This window comes from Helianthus annuus, chromosome 12 (genome assembly GCF_002127325.2).
Source record: "Helianthus annuus cultivar XRQ/B chromosome 12, HanXRQr2.0-SUNRISE, whole genome shotgun sequence".
In the NCBI taxonomy this organism is placed as follows: Eukaryota; Viridiplantae; Streptophyta; class Magnoliopsida; order Asterales; family Asteraceae; genus Helianthus; species Helianthus annuus.
In genome coordinates, this window is record NC_035444.2 from 78,740,250 (window position 1) to 78,752,658 (window position 12,409).

The 12,409-nt window shown below is 37.8% G+C and overlaps 1 pseudogene; it reads left to right on the plus strand.

The window, feature by feature from the left end:
• The first annotated feature begins 454 nt into the window (after positions 1 to 454).
• LOC118485070 lies at positions 455 to 989 on the plus strand (annotated as a pseudogene).
• The last annotated feature ends 11,420 nt before the right edge of the window (positions 990 to 12,409 follow it).

Below are 12,409 nucleotides of genomic sequence, written 5' to 3' on the forward strand. Positions count from 1 at the left end.
TTTATTTGAAAAAAAAATGCCCAGGGGGCGGTTTTAAGGCGTTGGGGGGCATTTTTTTGGGAAAAAAAGCCCAAAAACCCACCACTACGGGTGGTCTTATACTTATTTTGGACACATTTTTGATGAAAAAAAATACGTGTCAACGTTTCAATTTTTTTCTCAGCCAAACCTAATATTTGATTATGTAACTGATTACGGTAACAACAATGACAAACCAAACAATAAGATTCAAGGAACCCACCACTAAGAGGGTGTTTGGGATTACGTTTTGAAGTGATTATTTGATCAGTGCGTTTATAAAACATAAATAATCTAAAAAAATGTTTGGATGAGAAGGTGATTATCTGCCTCCAAAACGCAGTTTTGGAGAAGCATGTACCTACATGCTTTTTTAAAACGCAGATTTGAAAACGCATAATCTATTTTGAAAACGCAACACCAAACACCCCCTAAGATGTTGAACGTTCTTGAAAAGTGTCGAATATCTCCACCACCTTCCACCATCGGGGACAGATCTCTACCACTTACTTTCTTTGATTCAGCATGGCTACTATTCTTCCCGATCCACCAAGTTTTCTTTTACGAGTTCCCTCATCCTACCTCATATTTCCTTAAAACAATAGTTCCTAAACTTAAACACTCATTATCCATAACTCTTCAACAGTTTTTCCCGTTTGCAGGGAACCTGATTGTCTTTCCTAATCCAAATCGTTCACCGAATGAAAAAGACCATAAATACGTCATGTTGAAGGTGATGTGGTTGCACTTACGATGCAGAATGTGATCTTAATTTTGATGATTTCATAGGAAATCATCCTCGTGAATGTCACAAGTTCTATCCACTTATACCTTTATTGGGACAAGCATCAAAAGTATCCAGTCATGTCACCATCCCTCTATTCTCAGTGCAAGTAACACTTTTCCCGAATAAGGGGATCTCGATTGGGCTCACGAACCACCATTGCCTTTGTGACACGACCACACATTAGTAGCAACAATTTTGAATATTTTACACATTAGTTTAAGAACTGTAATACTTGATTAGCATATTTAACTTAGAAATATAAATGGTAGAGTAAAACGTCATTTTCGTCCTGAGGTTTGACCAGTTTTACGATTTTCGTCCAAAGGTTTGTTTTTCTGCATCTGGATCTAAAAATAACAATAGTAAACCAAACAAACTTTTATTTGATACCTAATCCTTGGGCCATAGGCATTTTAACAAAAATTAATAAGAAGCAAAGCCAACCAAAAAAATTCCCATTGATGACAATACGCTTAGGTAACTCAGCTAGATAATTTGCCAAACACTCTAATACAAGACTCAGCTCTAACAAATTGTAGAAAACAACAGTTAAGAATGTGAAGAAATGGAATTAACCCAAATTTCAAGCAAAGAGGCAATAGTTACCTTGTTGGAAGCCAGTTAACGTTCTACTCTTATAAATCTCTTGTAAACAACAAACATTCATAAAAGTGCTCTCTTTATAAGATATGTAAACAAAACATTACTTTCTTAAAGATACCTGAGAAATGTTTTTGTTGTTGGTGGTGAAAATTCAAATTGTCCAGAACTTGACTTTTTTATTTCCAGAACCTGCAAGTAAACTTGTCAATACAGTAAGAAGTATAGAAACAAACTTTAGTGGAAGAAAATAAAAGATGTTGAAGCTTACCAAGGAGTAGATCGGTAGCCACCATCATCCTCTGCCACAGCCGGAGTTATGGAAGCGGCCTCCTTCTCACGTTGCCACCTTATCGACACCTGAATCGCAATCTTAGCCATCAGATTCACTCACAAACCGCTTGATCTTGAATAGGCCTCCGATCTGGTCTCAAAATCCTAATGTCAACACCAACAAGCCACCTAACCCCAACCATCAAACCCTAACCACCACCATTGATTCACCAGCGGCAATATGGGTGTTGGTGGTGGTGGTAGTGCAAGTGGACATAGAATTGATGACGCAGTGAACAAGACATCGAATGCTAAGAGAAGACTCTTCTAAGTTCTGATAACCCTAACCCCGAGTTGAAGACGTTAGTATAGATAGGAATGCGGGTCGTACACTGAGCGGGAATTCAAAATTTGAGTGAGGTTTGGCCGCCGAAAAGAAAAGGGTGTTGTTGGAAAGGTAAATGAATATTGTGCTTTAGAGGGTTGTACATCATGCATTAACGGTGTTTTAAAGGAATGACAAATTACCTTAAGCAGTCCTTCCTATATGCTTTATAATATAGTATATATATATATATATATATATATATATATATATATATATATATATATATAGGGAGCCGCTAGAATGAAAACCATCCCGAGTTGTAAGAACCGCGAGAACTACACCCCACGGGTGGGCGTTCACCATGATTTTTTTTACAACTAGATGTGTGTATTATAAACACAGCCGTAAAAAAAAATTTTAAACGCTGCGGCCGAGGGGGTAGTTTTTTACACCACAAGTTTGGTGAGAAAAAAAGAAAAAACAAAAAAAATTAAAAACACCAAACTTGTGGTGTAAAAAACTACCCCCTCGGCCGCGGCATTTAAATTTTTTTTTTTTTACGGCTGTGTTTATAATACACACATCTAGTTGTAAAAAAAAATCATGGTGAACGCCCACCCGTGGGGTGTAGTTCTCGCGGTTCTTACAACTCGGGGTGGTTCTCATTCTAGCAGCCCCCTATATGTATATATATATATATATATATATATATATACATATAGGGGGCTGCTAGAATGAGAACCACCCCGAGTTGTAAGAACCGCGAGAACTACACCCCACGGAGCGCCGTTCGCCGCGATTTTTTTTTACAAGTAGATGTGTGCATTATAAACACGGCCGTAAAAAATCACGGCGAACGGCGCTCCGTGGGGTGTACTTTTTTACACCTCAAGTTTGGTGTTTTTTAATTTTTTTTCTTTTTTCTTTTTTTTTCACCAAACTTGAGGTGTAAAAAAGTACACCCCACGGAGCGCCGTTCGTCGTGATTTTTTACGGCCGTGTTTATAATGCACACATCTACTTGTTAAAAAAAAATCGCGGCGAACGGCGCTCCGTGGGGTGTAGTTCTCGCGGTTCTTACAACTCGAGGTGGTTCTCATTCTAGCGGCTCCCTACATATATATATATATATATATATATATATATATATATATATATGGGACCGCTAAAATGAAAACCACCTCCAGTTGTAAGAACCGAGAGAACCACTTTCTAGCCATTAGATCTTCAAGATCAATGTATGAGATTAAAAGTAACTAAAAATAATATTAAATGCTTTTTGTCTTATTATGTCTTTAATATTATAATCCAAAAGGGTAATTTAGTAAAATGACTTTATTTTGTCTTTTTGTTTTTATTGTTTTTTAATTACTTTTAAGTATTATTATATTACTTTTTATTTTTTAAATATAATTTTTTTATTAAAAACATTTTTAAATTCAGATTTTTTATAAGATTTTTATACTTTTTACAATTTAAGTTTTACTTTAAACTTTTTACGTTTTACGTTTTTTTGATGCGCCGTTTTTACGCCGGGTTTTTTCAAGCGTCGTTTTTTTAACACGCCGTTTTTTTAATGCGCCATTTTTTAACGACATTTTTTACGCGCCGTTTTTTACGCGCCGTTTTTTTAATGCTGTTTTTAACGCCGTTTTTTACGCGCCGTTTTTTAACGCCGTTTTTTAACGAGCCGTTTTTTACACGCTGTTTTTTACAATTTAAGCATTTTCAAATTCAGGTTTATTTACAGATTTTTACATTTTACGTTTTTACGCCCGGCTTTTTCACGCCTCGTTTTTTGACGCGCCGTTTTTACGCCCGGCTTTTTCACGCGTCGTTTTTTTCAACGCGCCGTTTTTACGTTAACGTTATTTACGTTTTACGCGCCGGTTTTTTACGTTAACGTTTTTTTACGTTTTACGCGCCGGTTTTTTACGTTAACGTTTTTTTACGTTTTACGCGCCGGTTTTCTACGTTTTACGTAAAACTTTTTACGGTTTACTAAAAAAAATTTACGCTTTACGTTTTACGTTAAAATTTTTAGGTTTTACGTTTTTACGTTATACGTTAAAAAGTTTACGGTTTAACATTTTTTTTACAAAAACTTTTTTACGCAAAACAAACGCACCCAGAAATCGCAAACTCGGCAGGTGTCTCAGATAGATTGTTATCATCATCGACTCGGGGAAAAAATAAAAAACCAACAACAACAAAACAAATGTGTATCTCGAAAAAAAGGGGTTTGGCTCAGCTTTCCCGATAATCAAGAGGCTGCAAAGTGGGGTTGCAGGTTCAAAAACCTACCCTCCACCATATTTGCCGCGCCATCGTCATTAAAATCTACATTTTTTTTGCATCATCGCCACCCAGCCTAACATATCAAAACCCACAGAATCAAAGAATACAAAATGCATCATTCAAAAAACACCCAACTGACCGGAAATCTTCGACTTAGAAAACTATCACTAAAACGACAATTTTTGTTCAAAAACATAATCAAAATACACAATTCAAAATTTGTGTTCAAAAACCCCAAATCAGAAAACTATCACTGGTCTACCGGCGAGATACCACCGCCACTACCACTGAATCAGAAAACTATCACTGTTCAGAAACCCCCAAATCAGAAAACTATCACTGTTTAAATCAGAAAACAATCAAAAATCCCAAATCAAAAACCCCAAATCAGAAAACTATCACTGTTCAAAACCCCCAAAAACCCCAAATGTCAAATCTTACAACAATGGAGGTACCACAGCCGTCGTGATCGGCGACGCTGACGCCGGGATAAACCTGCCGGAGATTCAGAAGCCAGCTCCATCGGATCTCTCTGCTTCGAGACGCCACCCAACCCCATCATCCCCCCCCCCCGACGTAGCCTATTACGGCTGCTGCCGTTGTTTGTGGTGCACCGCCGCCCAAAATGGTGGTCGGATCTCTCTCTTCGTGTTCCACCGCCAGTGAAGAACTGAACCACCGGCATCACGCGCCGCCACCACAGTTGGGTGGCCAGCGATTACTGTAGAGACAGAGAGGGGGTGTTTGGCTGGTGGTTGTCCCCGGAAACAGGGGAACCGAGGGGAACAAAACGACATCGAACGTAACAAAAATCCACTGAAAGTGAATGATTTAGATACTAGCATATCAAAGGTAACAAAAATCCACTGAAAGTGAATGATTTTCCCCCTTTTCCCAAGATTTTCAAGGGTTTTCAACAAAAAACCATAAACAAGATACTAGTCGGCCGGAGTTGCTCCGTCGACCGGAGTTGCGAGAGAGAAGGATGGTGCGGTTGGTTATGTTTGGGTTAAGGTTTGAAGAGAGAAAGCAGGGACATGAGTGAGGGAGAAAGGTGAGAGATTTAAATATCTCTGGTGGTTTGAAGAGAGAGAAAGGTGAGAGATTTAAATATCTCTGATGGCATTAAATGGAGAGAGATAGGGGATTTGACATTTGGGGTAAATAACCAAAATACCCTTAATGTTGGCATAATCTGATTGGTTGAAAGTGGTTCTCGCGGTTCTTACAACTGGAGGTGGTTTCTATTTTAGCGACTCCCTATATATATATATATATATGTATATATATATATATATATATATATATATATATATATATATATATATATATATACGCAATGAGACAGTTACATAACCAAGTCATGTAAAATGAGATCTCATAACCTTCTATAACTGATAATCAGGTTTAGGAATAACACTTTGGGTGTTATCTATAAACATACTAGGTTTTTACCCGGGATTGCTCCCGGGCTCGGGAAACTTAGTTATATCAATTATTATTTCTTATTAATACGACCTCATTACATCAAGCATCTCATTGGATTCAACATCAATGTTTTCACATCACCGGGATTGCTTCCCAGGATGCAGAAAGTTATTAATATACTTTTAAACAAATGAACGATCAGTACCTTACAGGAAAAAAACGTTAAAAAAACAATAAATTCAAAAAATGTAACTCCACATGTGATCCTGATTAATGGATAGTTACCATATTATTATGGTAAGGAACCCGCGCGATGCTGCGGAACACGCAACACACTAACACAAACACCGGTAGTTAGTCCGTTAGCTAACCTTGTTAGGATCGGAAGGTTTCGTGATTGTGTTTGTTTGTATAATTTGAACAAATCAAATAGAAATGAACAGAGTTTAAGTGCAGCGGAAATGAACAACAAACTTTGTAAACACAATCAAAGAGGAAGATAGTTTTGATAAACATTTGCTTTTCATTAAGTTGAAAGATTACAAATCAAAGCAAAACATTACAAGCATGCTTACAAACTAAACTCCCCCTCAGCCTGTTACTCCATGGTTGGTTGCACAACTGAGAGTACTACTGCATTTATAGACAATCCAAACAACTGAGGCATCTCAGCTGACGTCACCATGAAAGCGACGTCTAACAGCCTAACAACCTGTAACAACTGTTCCTATACAAATACTGCTATTATTAACCACTGCTTCTACATAAAACAAGTAATATACTAAAGTACTGCTATCCTCTTCCATCAGTGCTTTCCTCAAAGTTGATCAGTCCTTGAGTGAGCAGTGCTTTGTCATCAGTAGATAGAACCAGCAGTGTTTACTTCTTCAGGGCTTTGTCAGCAGTTTAAAGGGTAGCAGCAGTTGTATACGGACAATGGATAAAGAGCCACCAGTTTTGGCTTTCATTATCTGTTCCTCTGTTAGGGTTCAATCCCAACAATCTCCCCCTGGAACAGATAATGCCAAAACCCTTCATTATTCTGGATTTTTATTTCTCATCAGAAGTTCCCTAGCTTGTCTTTTAAATTCTTCTTCAAAGTCTTTGGAACTTGAGTCACCCTCATCCCTGCACAGTGAAAGTTCAAGGAGATCCTGCAAATCTTCAACACCAAGGCTTAGTGCTTCTTTCCTTGATATGTACTTCACTTCCCCATTGGATCTGACCAAGGTCAATACGTGGGTCTTTTGATCAGACATCCACTTTAGTACTTTTGAACCCAATGGGTTTCTTGGGAGAGATTTATTTTCTGATGAGTTTGAAGAAATTGGTCTTGTGAAAAGTTGTAAACTTTCAGACATTTGTTTAAAGGCCATTTCGATGACATTATTTGATGCAGCTATATCTTATGTAGTCTCTCTTTCAATATGCTCTTGCCTCTTCTTTTGATCTAGTTCAATGTCTGTCATGTCTGAAGTGTTTGGTGATACTGGTTTGGTTAATACCTTTTTGGCAAGGTCTTGAAGCGTTGCTGATTTGTCTCCTTTTAGATTCATTTTCTTGATGGCTTCTGTGAAATACTCAGCTTCCTTTTCTTTTTCTTCTTCATTGGTTAGCAGTTTTCCTTTTTCTTTGTTTTCAACAATGATAGGGTTATCTGCTGATGTGATCCGTGTTTTAAGAGCATCAATCTGCTGTCCTAGCTTTTTGTAATCAGGCTTCTTAGAAGTGTCTGAGACTGTTATCCTTCTTTTCTTAAGCCTTTCATAAGCCTCGTCGGTATACTGCTTTGTCCATTTTGCTATGGCTTCAGCAGTATCCACCTTAGCATCCACCAGCTCTTGCTTCTTTCTTTTATACTCAGATGTAAGGTCAACGATGAGCTTTTTGAATTTGTTCCAATTTGGAGCTGTCTTCTTCTTTTTTGGATCGTTTTTAATTCTTTCAATCCTGTTTGCCTCATGCTTTAAAGCAACTATTGGCCATTCTTCAAATTGTTTTTCTTCAGCAGGATAGAATTTTTCTTTCATGATATATGCAAGATATTCTTTTCTCATTTTATTTCGTTGATCTGTCTTTTCTTTGTTAAGATCTTGTGCATAGTCTTCCATCTGCTTGACCTTCGTGAGCAAGAATTCTAATTTTTCAGAGATGGCTTGGTCACTTTGACCTTCACATTCAACTTTTGCTCTTATTTTAGCCTGTCTTGCTTTGAGCTTGAGATATTCATCCATATCTTCTAGGACTATGAAGCCGATGAGAGAAGGGAATCTTCTTATTGAAGGATCATCCTTGGTGTAGAATTGTCTCATCTCATTTTTTACAGCTTCTAGTTCCAGTAGATATTTTGCAGCATTAGGATCATGTTTGTCTTCATCTGCCTGAGTTATTTTTCTTTTTCTGGAGTAAATTTTATTCACTGAAGGAGTGCTTTTGGGTGATTTGTTGAGTGGAGTGAAGATGGTTTGAAGTGAAGTGAGGGTAGTGGTGAATGGTGTCTGACTAACAGTTGTTGAAACAACTGGTGTTTCAACTACTGTTGCCATTACAACAGATGTTGTAACATCTGATGTCTTCTTCTTTTTCGCATGAGGTGATGGTGGTGATGTGACATTGATGAGAGCAGTGGTGGATGACTGGCAAACAGTTGTTGAAACAACTGGTGTTTCAACCTCTGTTGTCATTACAACTACTAATGTGTCAGTAGATGTCTTCTGCTTTTGAGCAGGTGGTAATTTGGTGGATGGTGTTGTAGTTTTTGGTTCTGGTAGGGCAGTGGTTGTAGTGTGTGTTGTAGTGGTGTATGTTGAAGAGATGGCAGCTGTTTGGTTAGCAGTTTTTGAAACTACTGACATATCAACGGTTTGAATGGAAGTTTGAGTTTTTGTGGTTTAAGGTTTGGAGCCTTTGGGAGGTGGTTTAGATGTTTGTTTTTCTTCCTCAGGTTCAACACACAGGCCATGTTTTATTCCCATCTTCTTCAACTGCTTCAGTATCTCCCCCTTTTTGGCATTATCTGCAGGGGGGTTATGAAAGAATAGTAGAGTGGAAGGAGCTTTGCTAGTGGTGTTTTGGATACTGGCGTTTATAGCCTTGATGTCTGCTTGAGTATCTTTGAACCTAGACTCCACCATGTTTGTCAGCATTTGTACATGTATTGCATGCTGGTGATCAGCCGCTTGTTTTTGTTTTTGGAGTAGGGGTTGGAATACCCTCCATAGCTCATTTGCAGCAAGTGCAGGTTGTGCAGGTGGTTGAGCTGGAACAGAAGTGGATTGTGCTTTTTGAGCTTTTAATAGCTGTTGCACCATATCCTTTATTTCAGCAACTGATGTTTCAAGTTTTTCAACTCTGCCCGTTAATTCCTGATATTTTGAATCATCATCCAATTTAATGGAATCATCTATTTCCCCACCAGCAGTGGTTGTACCAATGTGTGACTTAGGACATGAAGCCTCATCCATTAATGCCCCTTGTTCTTGGTACTGGGGACTTCTTTCTTCAGCACTTGATAACCTTTCGATGGTACCAGTGGTTAAAACAAACTCACTGGTGGTTACCAGAGGTGCTATAGAAGAAATTGCCTTCAAGGGAGTCTTACTAATGAAACAACTGTCCAAATGTAGACCTGTTGATCCATCACTTGTAGTTGCTGCTCCAATTGAACTACCACCAAGAGTTACTTTACTTTCTTGTAACTCAAGGGGTGTAACCTCCTCAGTTGCTGCCGGGATAGCAGAGGTATAATCATCAGATCCAGTCACTTGTAGGAGTATGCTCTCAGTGATAGGTGATTGAGAGGAACTGATTTGTGTCTGAGCTATATCAACTGCATGCAACAGAGGTATCATGCATTGGGGTAATGTCAGGGGTGAGGATAAGGGTGTTGAAAGAGACATGTCCTTGGGATCAGGACTGTGGAAGATGGATCTGATTGGATCCAGAGCTTCATAATGTGGAGTCCCTGTGTTTACAACCTGATCCTTTTGTGAGGATGCAGGAGGAGTTTGAGGTAATGGTTGAGATCTTTCTACCATCTGCTGTGAGGAAGTAGCAGGAGTGGTTTTTGGTGACATTTGTCTTGTCACTAGCAGTTGCTCTGGGATCTCATCTTCCAGAGTTGCCTTTATTTTGGGTTTGGAGGGGTTTCTGGATATTTTCTTTTTGGTCCTTTTGGTAATGGCAGGTGTGGGTTTCAAAGCAGTGGTTGTGCTGCTATGAAAACCTAGAGCAGTGGGCTCAACAGTAGATACCTGAGGAGTAGTGGTAGCTGCTAAATTTTCCTCAGGCACCTCTGCTTTTGTTTTTATAGGTGCCATCATTCTAGAAAATGTTTCAGTTGTCAAACCACTTATTTTAAAAGATGCACCTTGTTTGAGTAAATTTTCATTTTCTTTTCCAAATTTTTCTTTGAAATAGTAGCTTAGAAACCTTGGAAAGAGTAAAAATGATTTGGTATCAACATTCTTTACTAAGTCATTAAAGATCTCCTGTGAATAGTTATAATTTTCATTATTTAAAATAGCATAACCCAGACATTGGATCTTCAATGGTATTTCGCTAAAAGTAGTTGTTTTGTTTGAAACACACATCAAAAGTGTGTGGAATAAAAACCTATCTCCAGAAGGGAAGAAACCCTTTTCTAAGGTATCCCTTTTTGGTTGTTCTGCATACCCCCTTTTCAAGAAATCAGTTTTCAACTCGGTTTTAGAAAAAGAAGTTTTACCTTTCTGATCATCGAGTTTAAAGACTTCTGAGATTGATTATGGAGTAATCTGAATTGCTTTTCCCTGTATAGAATAATTGATGGCTATGACGATGTCTCCTTGTTTTTCAAGGGTAGCATTTTTCCAGAACTCTCTTTGAGTTTGTTGGAAAATGGGAGAATCTGTTGTAAGCAAAGTTTTGTTCTTTGATGCAGATATGGTGTCCATGATGGAATCAAAGGTGTGGTTGATGGTGGGTTTTGTGAGTAGACTCAAGTAACTGTGACGGGATTTGTAAGGGATTTCAATGGGTTCAGCTGCCGTTTGAGCGACCTCTTTGGAAGATGATGATGATTTTGACTTTGATATAGATTTCGTCATTTTGATGAAGAAGACGAAGAATGGTTCGAAATGGAAGGCTGGAAACTGCTTTGAGAAGAGAATTTTTAGAATTCAATTCGACAGTGTAAAACACTGTTTGAGGGTTTTAATCAGGCTTTTATTTAGGGAAAAAGTAAGTGCTGATGTGGCAGCGGTTACAAAGATCTGAAGGCTAAAAACTGACCAGGTGTCAACCGCTGATGAAAAAACCAATGATTGTAAATTTCAGTGCATGTCAACAATAAAAAGGGGAGCAGTGACTATTTTTTAACTATCAGTGGATACCCAACAAAATGTAACATAGATGTTTGGTCAGTCAGTGGTCAACATGAAGAACGAAGAAACAGAGGCTGGCCTTCAGCAGTGGATAACATTTAACAATCACATGTTTGCGCTTAAACAAATGTTTGACATTAAAAAGAAGTTGGCCCATAAACAACTGTTTGCAAGAAAAGACCAATTTCAAGAATACTATACCCAAACAATCAAAATGAGGAGCTTAATAATAATCCAAGTGTAGTTCATTTTTATTCAGTGGATGTCAACTAACAAAATGTGAGCAGTAGTTGTTTTTTATCTAACAGTGGATAGCCAATAGTAATTGAAACACTGATATTTGGAGTTAAATAAATGTTTAACCTTAAACAGATATTTGCAATAAACAGATATTTGGCCATAAATAGATGTTTAGCCTTAAACAAATGGTCTTAAACCAAACATCTGTTTAAGGTCAAGATGTATTTGACTATTGGTGAACCTCAATTTAACTTTTGTTGAACAGATGTTTGACGTTTGGTCAACAGATGTTTGGAAACCCATGATAGATTAAAGACTATGAACGAATAAACACTGAAGTATCATAAAACTTTGAATGAAAATCGTGAAACTCTCAACATGATACAACAGTTGAGAGGAGACGTTTGAATCATGTTGAGAATTTTTGTTCACACTGAGATTATTAAAATAAAGTATTACATAGAAAAATATAATTTAATGAAATATTTATAAACTATTACACGCTAGAGTTAACACTTGTTAGGATTTCGTAAACTCTGGCCTTTCTCCATGTCATTTCATGCTCTCTTTTGTTTTTCAGATCAGTTAGCATGTTGCAGATTATCTGATCCTGTTTTAGAAGTTGGGTAACAAACTCTTCTGCATTTTTCTGGAAATCTTATGGAGGAGAGTGGAGGAGTTCATCAAGCAATGCTATGCTGTTCCAGGTTTTCTTGTAATTAGTGTCATTGATTATGTCGACTTTCATGTTTAGTTCTTCGTCTGTTCTTTTTTTCTTTAAGTGACCACATCGAGAATTGGGTTTTAACATCGCTGGTGTCTGACCAGTGGTAGAAGCTGAAGTTTGCCATGTAGATTTTTGTTGAATTTTCGGATGTTGAAAATCTTTCACAGAAAATGATTAGTAACACGGTTTGTTGATATTTTGAATTGTTGGTGCATACATCTGTCGACTTCGTCTTGTATCGAGTCTTAGTCATAGATTGTTAGATCAGGGCACGTTTTACGAGAAAATATGATGTTTTAGTGTTTTAAAGTTCTGATTTCGCTCCAAAGGCTGATTCCGCCCGAAAC